This window comes from Arachis ipaensis, chromosome B3, assembly GCF_059453495.1.
Source record: "Arachis ipaensis isolate K30076 ecotype BB chromosome B3, ASM5945349v1, whole genome shotgun sequence".
In the NCBI taxonomy this organism is placed as follows: domain Eukaryota; kingdom Viridiplantae; phylum Streptophyta; class Magnoliopsida; order Fabales; family Fabaceae; genus Arachis; species Arachis ipaensis.
In genome coordinates, this window is record NC_142438.1 from 95,765,134 (window position 1) to 95,782,075 (window position 16,942).

At 33.9% G+C, this 16,942-nt stretch overlaps 1 long non-coding RNA gene and 1 other non-coding gene across 2 annotated transcripts; both read left to right on the forward strand.

The window, feature by feature from the left end:
• Positions 1 to 4,156: 4,156 nt before the first annotated feature.
• Positions 4,157 to 5,856, forward strand: LOC107630666 (uncharacterized). Its single transcript, XR_001618356.3, has 2 exons — positions 4,157 to 4,580; positions 5,423 to 5,856. It is a non-coding gene; the product is annotated as an uncharacterized LOC107630666 (long non-coding RNA).
• Positions 5,857 to 11,828: 5,972 nt separating this feature from the next.
• LOC148571659 (small nucleolar RNA R71) lies at positions 11,829 to 11,937 on the forward strand. Its single transcript, XR_015880477.1, has one exon. It is a non-coding gene; the product is annotated as a small nucleolar RNA R71 (small nucleolar RNA).
• The last annotated feature ends 5,005 nt before the right edge of the window (positions 11,938 to 16,942 follow it).

Consider the following 16,942-nt stretch of genomic DNA (forward strand, 5'->3'; position numbering starts at 1 on the left):
TATTTATAAACATTCAAAAAGGACGGACACTCACAAATTTAGCAGGATTTTGAAGTAGAACAAGAATGAGAGCATTTGAAATCAGTGGTAACATGATGGCAAGGCACGACAGAGGCAGCAACAGAGGTAGGAGCACTGGCAGCCGTCTTCGAGCTCAAACACGGCGGAAGAAGCAAATGCTTCACCCTTCGCGCGACTCCTCCCGCAACCTCCACCCCTTCTTTCCCCTTCGCAGCGCATTCTCTCTCTCTCTCTCTCTCTCTCTCTCTCTCGTCACTTAACGATGACTATGATAACGATGGACGGCGGCAGTAGCGCGACGAAGCAGACAAAGACGAGGACTGAGACCGACTTGAGGAATAAGCTGTGATTGTTCGCGCAGAGGAGGGTGGAGCATATGCGACATGACAGCGCGACGCTGAAACAGTAGGGACGACGACTGGACCAGATTCGACGGCGGCGGTAGGACGGCAGCGGTAGGACGACTTTAAGAGGAGAAGGAGAGTGATGAGGCAAGGGTTTGAGAGAGGGAAGCAAATGCATGAGAGTGAGACCGAAAGAGCGAAAGGCTGGTTACCCTTTTCTTCTAATACCAAAACAGTGACGTTTTTGGCAGAAAAGTGAAAACCGGCCGGGTTCCGGTTCAGTCTGACCGGCCGGTTCTTGGCCGGTTCAATGGTTTCGGAACGGTTTTTAACTTACCGGTTTTACCTATTAAACCTAATCGGAATTGTTGGCGGTTCCCGGTTGGACTGGTTCGACCGGCCAGTCCGGTCCGGTTTTCAGAACCTTAAAAATTATTGAAGAAAAGTTTTTTTTTTTAATTTTTAATAAATTTTAATCTTTTCTTTGATAATTCTAATTTTTTTCACAATAAAAAATTACTTAATTTATTTTTTAATTTTGCTCTTAATAAAAAATAAATTCACTTAAAACGTTAGAGACTTAAATAGGACAATTTAAACGTTGGGGACAACTTTGAGACTTACCCCAAACGTTAGGACAAAAACGATACTTTTCTCTTTTTAAAATAAACTTAAAAAGTAAAATCGACTTGTATTTTAAAAATATTTTTAAATAAATGTATTTGTATATAAACATTATTATAAACATAATTTTAACAACCGTCATTATAGAATAACCACGATAAATGTCATAGCCCAAAATGAGCCATGACTGGCGCTCAGAGAAATAGCCTCATAACTAGCCTAATAGATTCGAATATAAGATAAATAAGATTACAAATATTTTTGATAAATTTACACTTTTTAGAATGAATAATTACATATTTTAAACAAAAATAAAATAAATAAATATGGATGGATCCTGCCTGTGACATATGGAGCAAATGACGTTTAAGAACTCAACAAAGAATATATACCTATTGCAAATAATTACTCTTGAATAGAAAAGCTCACATAATCAAATATTTATTTCTGAAAAATATTTTTAGAAAAATGGAGTGAGTTTTGCAACCCAGTGACTAGATAATACATCTATAATTTACATGAGATTATATAAACATTATTATAAAAATAATTTTAGTTAGAAAATAATAATTTATATGAATAAGTGAATCAATAAAGGAGTTCTCATACAGAAATCAAATCAAAAGTCCACACTTAGGTGGCTCCACCTCTATGGGTAGCCATTTCTCTTGTGTGTCCTAACAGAATAACAGATCTAACATGTGGCCTACACGTTAGGCTAGCAACACCCTTGCTAGCTGGAGTCTGAGTTAGATGCATCTAAGTTAACGTCATAACCGCCGTTAACTATGATTTTTTAATACGAGCCTCCCAAACCAATTCAAAACATATAATTTCAAATACAACAAATCTTTAATCTTTCAAATATATAAGGTATCGAATAAAATCAAATCAGATAATACTTCTTCATCAGAAATCTTTTCCAATCATACTTTTCTAATCATAAAAAATTTCAAACATATTTCACAATTTCAATCACACTTTCAAAGTAAGTGAATACAAACAACTACTTCAATGCTTCAAAAGTATATATTCGAATAAAATCAAATGTTCTAAAATAATATAAAGCTTCATCAAATATATATATATAGTCTCATGTAAAATTTCTAAGACATGAGCTTCATAAAAATAATTATTCAACTATAATAAATCAATTATTCTAATCAAATCAAAGTTCTTCAACAATAGTTTTATAAATATAATTAAAAACTCAGAATCGCATAAATCGAAAGGTTAATGGTTATAAATGTAAAGCCTACTCACAGCGTGGTCTTAAGGGACCGAAGAGACCGAATCTGGAGTGCCAAATTAAAAGGTGAGAAAGGTTGGAATAGAATGGACGAAAGAATGCAGAATTTAGACCAAGACAGTGGCAGCAACTTCAATTTAAACAGTTGCAACAACTACGTCACGGATGTAATCTCGACAACAACAGTAGCATCGCTACCACTTCTAGCCCGTGACAAACAACAGCAAAAACAAATTAATCAAGAAAGATGGCACAAAAATGGAGCGAGATAGTAAGGTAGATAAAAGCGGAACAGGATTAGAAAGAGATGTCAAGTACAAGCAGAATGGGGTTTGTTTTACCAAGGTAAAGGTATAGTAGTGGTGGCTCTTGGCGGCAACAATTCCGAGGACTCCGACGACAACATTTATGGCCCCAGAGACTCCGGCAACCAATGAAAAACTAGAAGCAAAAGCAAAACAGAACAATCCTTTCTCCGGTGACCTCCTCCACCTACAACGGAGGCAACCGCAATCACAATGGAAGAACAAAAGGCTGGATTTATCTCGCGGTGGTGGAAGGCAGCAACCTCTCGGCGATGACTTCTAGCAAAGCTCCCCTTTTTCCCGTTCACGCCCTCCTTCTCTGCCCTGTTTGGCGACGACTATGGCCTCAACCGAGATAGCAACGGTCTCGATCAATGGCAGCGGCGGCGATGGGCACAGCGACGACGACAAGACTCCCTCCTTCCTCTTCTCCGTCGCACGCGTTCCTCTTTCTCTATGGAAGGTTTGCAATCTCACACTCATCTCTCTCATGCGTCTCTTCTTTTCTCTGCGACGGCAATAGCGGCGCCCAGTCCCGCCGGCATCGTCTCTTCCCTTTTCTCCTTTTCTTCTTCTTCCTTTCTTCTTCAATTGCTCTCCTTCTGATTTTTGTTCTCCTCCATTTCTCTCTTTCTTTCTCCCATTTGTGGGTGCATGTGTTATAATGAAATTATGGCAAAATAAAAAATTTGTGGATTAGGGTTAAAGTTGAAAAAAAAGGTAAAAATAATTTAAGAATTTTGATAAAATTAAAAAATAGGGTAGTAATTAAAAAAATAAAAAAGAGCTTGGGATGTTACAATAAAATATCTTGACCAGAGAATAGTCTTATTATTACTATTAAAACGGTAGCCTAACAATGTTTAAGTAAAACGTAAAAAACATCTATAGTCACATTTTTTAAATGAGGAGTGCTAGAGGGCCAGCAACTTTTGTGATTTGTAGCCATCAAATAGCTATTAATAATGATTTTAATGGTGTAAAATTTCATCCAATGGTTCACTTTTTTTTACTGGTTATATGTGGCCAAAATTTAATAAAATTATTGGCCTCTAGACTTTTCCTTTTTAAATAAGTATAAAAAAGTAACTTTTGCCTAAAATTTTTATGACTATGGTATATTAAGTCACATTTTATAACTATGATATAACGACAAAAACAGTGACCATTAATCTACGTTCATAGTTTTTTTTAGCTATAATCATGACTTTAAAAAATAGGAAGACTCTAATATGGTGATAGTGTCTAATAGACCAGGTGAACATATTCCAATTTAGTATCTCTCATTGGTGCCGTACACAAAGTTGTAAATCTGCAAAGTTTAACTTTAACTCTTAAAGTTTGTGCTAATTATAAAATGACCTATTGGATTATGTATAGAATTGATGATTTAAAGTATGGTTCTGAAAACCGGACCGGACCGGCTGGTTGAACCGGTTAAACTGAAAACCAACTATAAAACCAGTCCGATCCACTGCTAATAACCGCTGGAGAGAAAATTGTTCAGAAATCGCTGAACCGTCCAAGAATCGGCCGGTTAAACTAAACCGGTAACTGGCCGGTTCTATAAAAACGATGCCATTTTATGATTTAAAAAAAAAAAAAAAAATCTTGAAACACTCCCTTCCCCGAATCAATAATCATTTGTGCATCCCCATTAGCCCCTTCTGAAGCAAAGCAAAGAGAACCCTAGCCCTAGGATCCTTGCCGCCGCCGTCCCCAAGTTTTCGGCGCCTCCAGTTCTTCCTCTTCCCCCTGTTCGGAACCCAGGTAGCTCGGCTCGTCATCCCCATCTTCCCTGTCTTCTCTGTTCGTGGCTTGGAGCAGCTCGCCGTTGGTTCGTCCTTTGCCATCACCTCGCCTATGGTCGTCGTCTCGCTGGTTGCCATCCGTGTCTCCGTCGAAGGTTAGTGATGGATATGTTTAATTTTGCTTCTGGTTACTGATGGCTCTGTTAGTCTGTTTAATTTTGCTTCGCATCCGCTCGCCTCACCTATCGTCGTCGTCTCGCGGGTTGCCATCCATGTCTCGTCGAAGGTTAGTGATGGATATGTTTAATTTTGCTTCTGGTTACTGATGGCTCTGTTAGTCTGTTTAATTTTTCTTCGCATCCACTCCTTCCTTTTAATTTTGCCATGGTTAGTGGTTACTGATGAGTGATGAGTGATGGCTCTAGTTAATTTTGCTTCTGGTTACTGATGGGTTTGTTTAATTTTGCTTTGATCCGCTCCTTCCTTTTAATTTTGCTCTGTTTACTGATGAGTGATGGCTCTGTTTAATTTCTGAATGCTTGGTTCTTCTTGTTCTTTTCAATTTCTGGAATTTTTGTTCAAATTTTTGTGTAATGTTTTGTAATGTTTTATAATGTTACTGTTTTGTAATTGCTGGTTGCTGGGTGCAGGTTTAGTGTCGTAACTGTTTTGGAATGTTTATGTACTAATGTTTGTTGCTATTTTGTCATTGCTGGTTACTGGTTGCTGGTTGGAGGTTTAGTGTGATTATTGGTTAAATGTTTGTTGCTGAATGCTGATTGTTGAGTTTAGATATGGTCTTTTTGCTGAATGCTGTTTGTGTTGAATGCTGCTGCTGTTTTTAATTTCGTGAATGATATATTAATTTCATTGTTCTTAATTTCTGTTCTTGTTAAAAATTTGCAATTGGTGATGTTTTGATTTATTATATGCCTCATGTTTTTGATTTCACTCTGCTTCTAGGCTTTAAAATCAGTTTATGATAACTCTGATGCAATTATTTAGTTGGATAACTGATGTAATTATTGAGTTCAAGAGATTGAATTTTTCTGTTCTCATTATTAGTAAGACATGGATAGCTTAGAATTTTCTATTTCTTTCCCTTACTTTTGAAGTTCATTGTTTCAGAAGGTTCAGTGTTGGCTTCAACTTTCAAATGGGAATTGGGAGCTGGTGAAGATAATAACATCTTCTAGAACTGAGTCTGTTGTTTTACTGCCTGATGGAAAAGTAAGATATGATCTAGAATTACCATAGTATGTTTGTTCCATCTAGCTGGACTCAGTGAGACAACTGAAAAATGTTGTTTTAATTTAACCTTGTTAATCATGTAAAATTCAGACAAAAGCAGGGCCTATTTTGGTTGCCATAAATCCCTTCAAGAAAGTTCCTTTGTATGGTAATGATTATATTGAAGCCTACAAGCGTAAGAATTAGAAGGGCCTGTTTTATTTTACTTTTTGACTTAGCTACATTAAAGTAATATTCTCTATCTTTAACTGATGCATTGCAATTCAATTCAACTATTTTTAATGGAAGTATGATTATATGTTAATTGCCAACATATTTGCTGTAAGTTTTTGAGTATTTTGATGATTAATTACATTTAGTTGGTGATATTTTATATAGGATTTTAAATTTGAAAGATACTTTATGATGATTATTTATAATTTATTTATTATTTTATTAAGGAACGATTTTTTTGGTTGAACCACAGTTAGATCGGTTGGATCAGTAAATCAATGAACCAGTGACTAAAACGGTTCAATAATCGGTCCGATTTTCAGAACCTTGATTTAAACAATGTTAATTAAAAATCACTTATATCTTTTTAATTATTTTTTTTGGAAGGATTAAAGATTTTTTTTAATATTATGAAAAAAATGATATTTTCGGTATTAGTATTAAAAAACAAAAATACCATTTTATTTTTAAAATTATTTAATTATATTACAAATTAAAATTTGATATTTTTTAAAATATTAAAACTCAGAGAGAATTCTTTTAAAAAAAAGGAAATTGCAATTGTTTAATATAGTTTGACAAATATAGGTCGACAAATTTTTGTTAATAAGAGAAAAGAATTTTTAAATAAATTAATTAAAGTAATTATTTGTTTAGATATGTTTTGAAATATTTACATTTTTTCTTTTATTAATACACATATCTTTTTAAAATTTAAAATATTTTAAGAATTACATATAAATAATTATTTATTTATTTATTACAATAATTTGAATTGGAATGAATTGAAAAATAAATTTAAATTGATGTAATATAAATTTTATTATTTTCAATAAAATTGATTGGTCTAATAAAGAAGAAAGAGAAAAGACATATAAAAAATAAAAATACTTAATTGAACTTAATTATAAAAATAATTTGATCGTATAATATTTTTTATTTTTTTATTATTTATCTCTAGCAATGATAGTGATATAAATAATAAAAAATATAAATATTTTTAAAAATATATATCAATAAATAAGTTATTTATTTTAAAAAAATGTCTAAAATGAAAAAAGCTTCAATCCAGTAAAAATGAAAAATGAAAAGAATAGGTGGTAGATTTGTAAGTATTCTATGCAAAAAAATTTATATTAATATATTTATAATTTCTCTCCAAATTTATTCTAAATTCCTCTAAACATCCTTGATCATTTAAAGATCATTAGATACTTTCACCATACTAAACTAACTCTTCCTAAACGTAATATAATTTTTGTAGTATTTACTCCATAACCAAAGTATCAACTGCTATCCATTGGCTTGCAGACTTGTAATAGGTATATCTTGATGGATGTAGCAACAAACTTAAAATTTAAATTACCATAATTAACCCAATACTTTACTGAACTTGTATGTTTTCACACATAGTTTTAGCATTAAATTTCTTCCTCAAATCTAAATTAGTTTTTTCCGTATGGTTTTTACTTTCTATCTTAAACCATAAACCCATTAAATATGAACTATCAAATCAACTATTATATATTTAAATTTAGATCGTTTAAAATAAAAAAGTTGATAAAGTAATAAAATAAAAAATAATTACTATTAATTTTTTAATTTGTATAAAATATTTATTCTACTATCTTAATTTAAAGAAAAAATTAATCTAAAGTATCGTTAAGAAGATTTAATTATTAAAAAAGATCTTTAATACTAAAATTATTAAGAAAGATTAATTTTTTTTTATAATTTTTATAATATTTAAGAAAAAAACTCAAAATTTTTTTATAAAGAGATAAATACATTCTTAATTATTTTTTTATTTATTTTTCATAATTTTTATATTAATATACTACAACAAATATATCCTTAATTATTTTTATTTATTTTTTTATAATATTTATATTAATAATTTTTATTTTTTCTAAAATTATAGTAATTTTTATTAATTAATTATTTATTTTTATATTAGATTTTTATTGTTAACGAGAGAAAAATTGATGAAAAATCACAAAAATAAAAAAATAAAAAAATATAATTAATAAAAATTGCTAAAATTTTAGGATAAATAAAAATTATTAATATAAATATTATAAAAAATAAATAAAAAATAATTAAGGATATATTTGTTTTTTTATAAAAAATTTATTTTTTTTAAATATTATAAATATTATAAAAAATTTAGTTCTTTTTAATAATTTGATTTTTTTAAATAATTTTAATAATTAAATCTTTTTAATGGTCTTTTTAGAATAATTTTTTCAAAAATGTATGTATGTTAGTGTGTCCAACATACAGTTAGCTGATACTCCTAGTTATCAGTAAAAGGAAATTAAAAAAAAAAAAAGGTTTTAAATGATTGCAAACTTTCTTTACAATTGTCCATTTTTTCACAATGCTTATTGCAGCATCATATGCAAGTTTTCTTTGTTTCATCGAAAGGAATGCGGGGTTGTTTTGCTCTATTTTCAAATTTTTTCTTCTGTTTAGGTGTTGCACTGTAAAATAATACAATCTCATATCTTTTTCAGTAACTCCCTTAATCACTTCTAATACATTTTACATAATTAAATTTAAAATGTGCATTGAACAATGCATGTGAAATAATTTACCAAAATATACCAGTTTATTAACTTGCTATTTGTATTATAAGATGAGAGATGTTAGAAGTGTATTAGAATTTATTATTTTTGGTCATTAATTAGTCATTAAAATTTAAAAATGTGAGATAAAGTATGTAACACCCTAACTTTTAGCACGTCATGATCATACTAAAAGTAAGGAGTTACTAACCTATTTTCTTTATTTACTATTTAATATTGAGCCTTTAGTTCGATATCGTGTTTCAATTTTATAGAAAATGCCAGAAAATTTTGTTTTTGATTTTAAAATCATAAATAAAAAATCATCAAGTAATAATAATCACATAATTATTATTAATAATATATATTATACAAAAGAATTCAAATGAAACTCAGATATAATTCCTTTCCCTCTGTATAAAACAGAAACTAAAGCAACAAAGGTGAGGGGACTCTATAAAAGCGACAGGAATCATAAGTAAATCTACTAATCGTCCGCAACTTTAAACTGAGTGTTTGAACTTGTGGCACTGAAAGGGTAGAAGATTTTGGGGTGAAAACAAACCACAAATTCTCAGTAGGTAATGGGAATGTCATAAAAGTAATGAATTTAATGCAAATAATTAACATACTCAGTAAAACTATTTTGTTAAACCTTTGGAATACTTTTCACTTTTATTTTATATAATTAATTACCTTCATTAAATTTCCGAACTTAAAACAAATCTCAATCACAACCTCAGTTCTCAGTCACCTCAACACACTAACTAATAGCACAAGAAACAGATCAACACACAAATAAATTGCAGTAAGACAAATAGCACAATCACAGAGAAACTAGAGAAACAAACACAATCAAATGCAAATGTGCAAACAACATGATGCATGTCTATTCCTCATACAGGCCATGAGCTCATGTGTCGGTTGCCTACACGCTCGCGACATTACCCAGACATGAGTCCCAGTTATGGCTTTCCAGATGCATATAGTGTGCTTATATAAGTCTTACGGCTAGGCCGCATATAGTGTGACTTTCAATGTGCTTACATCTGGAAAACAATTCTCAGTGTGTGGACGTCCCCACTATACATTTGGCACTAAGACCCAAACAAAGTCGCATCTGCTCTCCTGTGGCAGACATTCCTTTAATTAATATATTCCTTTAATCTTTATTCTCTGCTCTCCTATGGCAAAGATTCCTTTAATTATCTCTCTTTCTTTTACTTTTCGTTCTTCTTCTTCTTTTCTTTCTTATCAAACCGAACTCAAAACATAACTTAAAGTAAAATCCCTTCTCAAAAGATTGAGTTTAAAACATTATACTTTTCTTAATAAATCGAATTGAAACAAAACTATTTTCATAATAAATCAAAATCAAATAATATTCTTAAATCAAATTTGCTTTTAAATAACACTTTAAATAAAGTCTTAGAGTCTGATAAAAATTTGGCAGCATTTCCTCTAAAATTCGGTCTATGCCACCCTTTTAGGGTCCCAACTAAACAATCTCTCAACCATTTCGATATCAAATCCTTTGCTCTTGAATCAAACCAATAATTACTAAGGAACCAAACTAATATTTTTCTCAAATCAACAATCCAACCAAGACACTGACATAACCAGAGTTTCCAGCATCGATTACAGCCTCAATTCAAACTCAATTTATATTTTCCATTCAACAAGCAAGACCAAATCTATCACCATTCACAACCACAACTCAACAAATATTCATTATAATCAGCTAATAAATCAGAATTTTCAGCATTCTTAAACAACAAGAAATCAAACACTTATTCATCAAATTCAGTCACAAATACAATTCAAATTTATCATTCAGTCATTCCAAATAATCATAAATTATTTGCAAATACCCACTAGACTTCCATGGCATTCATAATTTTAAAACAGTTAATTTCAAAATAAAACCCCTACCTTAGTTAGTTGAAACCCCAAAGCTACACAGCGCGTCAAAACCCCTTCTTCTCGGCTGTAACATTGGCAGCCGCAAACTCAACTCAAAACCACTCCCGCATCAATCACAGCAACTCATATAAAGAAAGGAACAAAGAACGAAGCGGCGACAGCTCCGACAGAGATTCCGGCTACACCCGCACAACACCCGGTGATTAGATAGCGGACCTGGTGGCGGTAGAAGCTCGGTGCGGTGGCTCACCCTCAACAGCGGTGGCGCCAGCGGCGACCCCAGTTCCTCCTCTTCACGTTCTTCTCTTCCTCGAGCTCTCTCTCTCTTCGAAGCTTGTCACCGGCAACGAGGGAAGCTCGGCGGTGGCGACCCAGCGACTGTGGCTTCCTCTCGCGCGTCCTTCCCTTCCATCTCCAACAACGGGGCATGCGGGTTCCACCACAGAATGGCGAGCTCGTGGTAGGTGTGACACTTCTCTCTCTCATCGGCTCTTGCTCGACCACACTCTCTCCTCTGGTGTGAGTGGCTGGCACGATGGCAAGCTGGGTGGCGGAGAGGCACGACGGTACGATAGCTTGGTCTCACTCCCTTTCTTCTCCTCTTTGGGTGTTCAATGCCAGGAGTTGTCACTTTTTGGGCGTTGAACACCCAGATTCTACTCTATTGCTGGCATTCAATGCCAATAACTGCTCCTTCTTGGGCGTTGAACGCCCAACTACTCCTTTGCTGGCGTTCAACGCCAGCTTCTCCTCTTCAGTTTCGGCCTCAACTTCTACAATGATGGCCTTGCACTCTTCTGTTGGGTTCACTTCAGTGTTACTAGGAAGAGTGTTAGGAGGAGTCTCAAGGATTCTCTTACTCAGCTAAGCAATCTGTACCTCCAAATTTCTGATGGAGGATCTTGTTTTAGTAATAAAACTATGAGTGGTTTTAGAGAGATTGGAGACTATAATGGCTAGGTCAGAGAGGCTCTGCCTAGGAGTCTCCATCTGTTGCTGAGAAGATGGGAATGGTTTATTGTTAAACCTATTCTGGTTTCTCACACCTTGATTATTATTGAAGCCTTGCTGAGGCTTCTATTGATCCCTCTAGGAAAAGTTGGGATGATTCCTCCATGATAAATTGTAGGTATTTTCATAAAGCTCATTATTGGGATTTCCTGAGGAATTTTCCAAATAGTTAACCTCATCCATCATGGGTTGATCTAGATCATATGCCTCTCCTTCATGGGAGGCTTCTTGAATGTTTTCATCTGTAGCTTGTATGTTTTTAGCTGTAGCTTGTGATCCAATCAGATGTTGAGAGATCATGTTGACCTGTTGGGTCAGGATCTTGTTCTGAGCCAATATAGCATTCAGAGTATCAATATTCAGGACTCCTCTCTTCTGAGCTACCCCAGTGTTTACAGGATTCCTCTCAGAAGAGTACATGAATTGGTTGTTAGCAACCATGTCAATGAGTTCTTGTGCCTCTTCAGGTGTTTTCTTCAAGTGGAGTGATCCATCAACAGAGTGGTATAAAGCTATCTTGGATAATTCAGAGAGACCATCATAGAAGATATCTAACATGGTCCAGTTTGAAGTCATGTTAGGAGGGCACTTTCTGATTAATTGCTTGTACCTCTCCCAGGCCTCATAGAGGGATTCACCCTCTTTCTTCCTGAAGGTATGAACTTCCACCCTGATCTTGCTCAGCTTCTGAGGTGGGAAGAACTTAGTCAAGAATGCATTGACCATCTTTTCCCAAGAGTCTAGGCTTTCCTTAGGCTGAGAATCCAGCCATAACCTAGCTCTGTCCCTTACAGAAAAGGAAAAAAGCATAAGCTTGTAGATTTCAGGATCCACTCTATTAGTCTCGATAGCATCACAGATCTGCAAAAAATCAGAGATGAATCTGTTGGGATCTTCCTGTGGAAGTCCATAAAACTGGCAGTTCTGTTGAACTAAAGTGACCAGTTGAGGCTTCAGCTCAAAGTTATTTGCACCAATTGTAGGTAAGTCACCTAGGACCTTCCTTGTGGCTCCTCCACAATTAGGATTAGCTGCCATGTTTGTATTTTTAGCTTCTTGTTCGAAAGGCTCTGTGAGGTTTCCTCCGGAATGCTGTGCTCTTACTTGTTGTAAACGCCTCCTTAGAGTCCTCTCAAGTTCAGGTTCAAGATCAAAGAGAGGTTCTTTATCTCTGTTCCTGCTCATAAATAAGAAGGAAGAATGCAAGAAGAAAAGAAGAAAAGGATTCTCTATGTCAAAGTATAGAGTTCCTTTGAGAGAGTTAGAAGAGAAGGAAAGAAAAGAAAGGAATCTTTTAAGTTAGAAGAGTTTTCAAAAAATAAATAGAGAGAGAAAAAGAAGATTTTTGAAAATAGAAGAGAGAGAAAGAGGTAAGAATTTTCGAAAAAGGACAGAGAGAAAGAAGAATTAGAGAGATATCAAAATTTCAAAATTAAAATAAGATAAAACAAGTAACTAACCAACTAACAATATTTGAAAACAAATTAAAAGATTTGATTTTTAAATTCAATTTTAAAAGAAAGTAAAGACTTAAAAGTTTTAAAATTAAAAAGAAGGTAAGATGGGAAGTACTTAAAGCAAGAAGATATGATAAAGATTTGAAAAAGATTTATAAAAATAAGATTTGAGATTTGATTTTTGAAAAAGATTTGATTTTGAAATTGAAATTTAAAAATTGAAAATAAGATAAGATAGGATTTTTGAAATTTAAAGAAAGATAGAAGGATAAGATAAATATTTGAAAAAGATATGAAAAGATAAGATTTGAAATTCAAAATTTAAACTTTACTAACAAGAAAACACCAAATTTAAAATTTTTGAATCAAGATAAGGAAAGATAGTTAAGATTTTCGAAAATTAAAAGATATATTTTTGTATTTTTCAAATTTTAAGGAAAAAGAAAAACAACTAAGAGACACCAAACTTAAAATTTTAGAATCAAAGGACACTAATTTTCGAAAATTAAAGGAAAAAAACTAAGAGACACCAAACTTAAAAATTTTAAGATCAAACAAAGAAAAATACAATGAATAATTAGAACACAAGAAAGAACACCAAGAAAATTTTTTGAAAAATTAAAGGAAAGAAAAAGACAAAAATGGACATGAAACTTAAAAACTGACATAAGACTCAAACAGAGAAAAAGATTACTAAAGAAAAAAAAAGGTTTTTGAAAATTTTTTTGAAAGAAAAGAAAGGACACAAACAAGATAGTCCGGTAGTTTGCCAATCTCAGAACAAGATAGTCCGGTAGTTTGCCAATCTCAGAACAATCCCCGGCAATGGCGCCAGAAACTTGGTGCGCGAAATTGAACTCCGCACAACTGAACCGGCAAGTGCATCGGGTCGTCCAAGTAATACCTCAGGTCAGTGAGGGTCGAATCCCACGGAGATTGTCGGATTGAGCAAGCAATGGCTATCTTGTAAATCTTAGTCAGGCGATTAGAAAAGATGGTTGTTTGTTAAGAAGCATAAACAAAATAATAGAGAACGAAATACTAGATTAGTGTAAAAGCAATGATGGATAATTAGTTAAGGCTTTGGAGATGTGTATTCTTTCCGGATTAACTTTTCTTACTATCTACTTCAACAACGAACGATTCATTCAATGGCAGCCGTAATTGACTAACTCATGTAGCATCCTCATCAAGTTAGTCTCTTCTAAACCATAGCAGTCCACCATATCCGAGCAACTCATGTAGCATCCTCATCAAGTTAACTCATGGCTTCCCACCATAGTCGAAGGTGAAGACCTAAGCAATCCACTCCCTTTCGCGATCCTACTCAAAATTCCACAGGCAAGGTCGGATCTTCTGGATCAGGGAACACTGCTTCTCATACTCTAGCCTTAACGCCACAGAAACCTCAGTAACCCACGGTCGACGGGATTATATGTCACATATCCAAAGTCACCCAGGCACGCTCTTGGAATCCGCAGTGCATTCTCTAGCTTATGGTTCAATGCTATCCGAGCAGGACTCACACGGAACCCATGTAGAACAAGGATGATTGTCATGGGTCACCCTCAATTCATGAGATGAAGAACGAAAATGCACAGGAGAATGGAATCAAACGTGTATTGAAATAGAACAGTAATATTATTAATCCATGAGAATCAGTAGAGCTCCTAACCCTAACTTAGGAGGTTTAGTTGCTCATGCTTTACAGAAAGTAAAGTGTGAAAAGGTAAAGATGAGGCAGATGATCCTAAACATGGGTAATCTTCTCCTATATATACTAATCTAATAACTAAGAAGTACAAAAATATGATAGAAGAGACTAGAGGTGCAAAATCCATCCTTGGGCCCACTTAGGTTGAGTGCTTGGGCTGAGCTTGGCGTCCAACTTTGAGGAATGGGAATTGAATGCCCATTAGGGGGGTGATTGGCACTGCCTTATATCTTGGTGGGCGTTGAACGCCCAAAAGGGGGTTGATTGGCGTTCAACGCCCAGTATGAGCAGGCTCCTTTGAAAATAAGTATAGATTATTATATATTGCTGAAAAGCTCTGGAAGTTAGCTTTCTAAAGCCATTAAGAATGCATCATTTGGACATCTGTTGCTCTAGAAATGCGCGTTTGAGTGCACGGAGTTCAGATTCTGACAGCATCTGCTACGCTTTCCTTGCCTCTGAATCAGACTTTGCCAAAGCTCCTCAATTTCAGCCAGAAATGATCTGAAATCACCATAAGACACAAAAACTCAAAGTAGAATCCAAAAATGTGAATTTAGCACTAAAACCTATGAAAACATAATAAAACTTGAACAAAACATAACTAAAACCATATGAAAATGATGCCAAGAAGCGTATAAAATATCCACTCATCACCTTCGCATCACCATATAAATAAGCAAACCTCCGCATCACCATTTAACTTTAAATCTTCTTGGGGGCAACTTACACATTTCCATTTAACTAAGTCCATGTACTTTTACAAAATTTCGGGCATAATCTCCCCTAAAATAGCACTAAAACCACCCTTACGGGTTCCCTCAATCTCAACAACTCATTGAATTTCTATAGTGCATATATTTTGTGAAAAGCTCAAGAATGGAAACTTTAATTTATAAATGCTAACTCTGCAGGTTTAGGTTTTTAATACAAAATTGGTTTTGAAGCAATCTGTTACAAAGTGAATTTTATACTAATTTTCAAAGATCTACTATCATTTAAGGAAGATGCCAAAAAAATAGCAGAGAGTAGTGGGTCTAATAAATTCATTAAAAATCCAATTCTGACCATTTGCCTTTCAAAATTGGTGATATCAAATAAGAATCATTTAGCTTTCAAAGAAAACAAATTCTGGATCAATATCGTGTTGTATGAAAAAGTTATTCAGTCAGGAATGTTGCCCTGTGTTTTAGAAAACAATTTTCAAAATTCAGGAAGCTAGTCATCTTCCCCTCATATTTAATTGGCTAAACATGCTATTGATCTGAAATTGCAGATTATAGACATACAAACCAATAGTTTTTGAAAATTCATTTCTCTCAACCTACTCAACAATAAACTTTGAAATTTTTGCAGGACATTCAGGACACACTAGAGTTTCATAGAAAAATAATTTCATTTCAAACAGAGGTCTGGACTGCTTCCAGAATCTATTGCAAGCCATGACCAATTATGCAAAAAATTTTACTTTGGCAATTTCACAACCTTATGTACCGAATTCCACATCTAAGCTTATAACTTTTCGAAAACCAAACATTTAACTTTCTTTTAGTTATCCAAAATTTCTACTACCCTCGACACAGCCCTAATTGTCCAAAATCATTATATCCCCTTTTTATGTCACCGTTCTCAATTAAACTAGCATAGGTGAACTTATCAACTTCTACCTTTTGCAAAATGGTGTTTAACCACAAAATTAGTCACACAATTCATGTAATTCATCATCAATCACTACAAAAAAAAGGTCTATGGTCACGGTATAGCTAGTAAAAAGGGTGACCATAGATCTATGGTCACAATTTTTTACCGTGGCCTATTCTCTCGTGGTCATAGATCTATGGTCACGATTTTTTTTATCTATGGTCACGGTTTCTATGGTCACAATTTCAATTTTCAAATTCTGACACTTTAGGCCACGTTTTTTCACCGTGACCATAGTTAATCTATGGTCACGCGTAAAAACCGTGACCATAGCCCTATCTATGGTCACCCCACCTTAAAACCGTGACTATAGCCTTATCTATGGTCACGGTATTTACCGTGACCATAGCCCTATCTATGGTCACGGTTTTTCGCCGTGACCATAGCCTCTATGGTCACCCCTCCTTAAAACCGTGACCATAGCCCTATCTATGGTCACGGTTTTTCGCCGTGACCATAGCTTCTATGGTCACCCCACCTTAAAAACGTGACCATAGCCTTATCTATGATCACGGTTTTTCACTGTGACCATAGCTTATCTATGGTCACCCCACAAAACCGTGACCATAGCCTTATCTATGGTCACGATTTTTACCGTGACCAAAGCCTATTTTGTTTTATGAGATTTAATTTTTTTTAAAGCATAATCACATCCCAAAATGATGATGATCACAAAATAAATCTAAAAATAAAAAATAATAATCAACAATTAAGATAAGTTGTGATTAAAGTAACCAGCTAACATATCAATATAGTTGAGTGAATACACTTGTCTCAATCTTAGTTTTATACAGTGATATATACACTAACA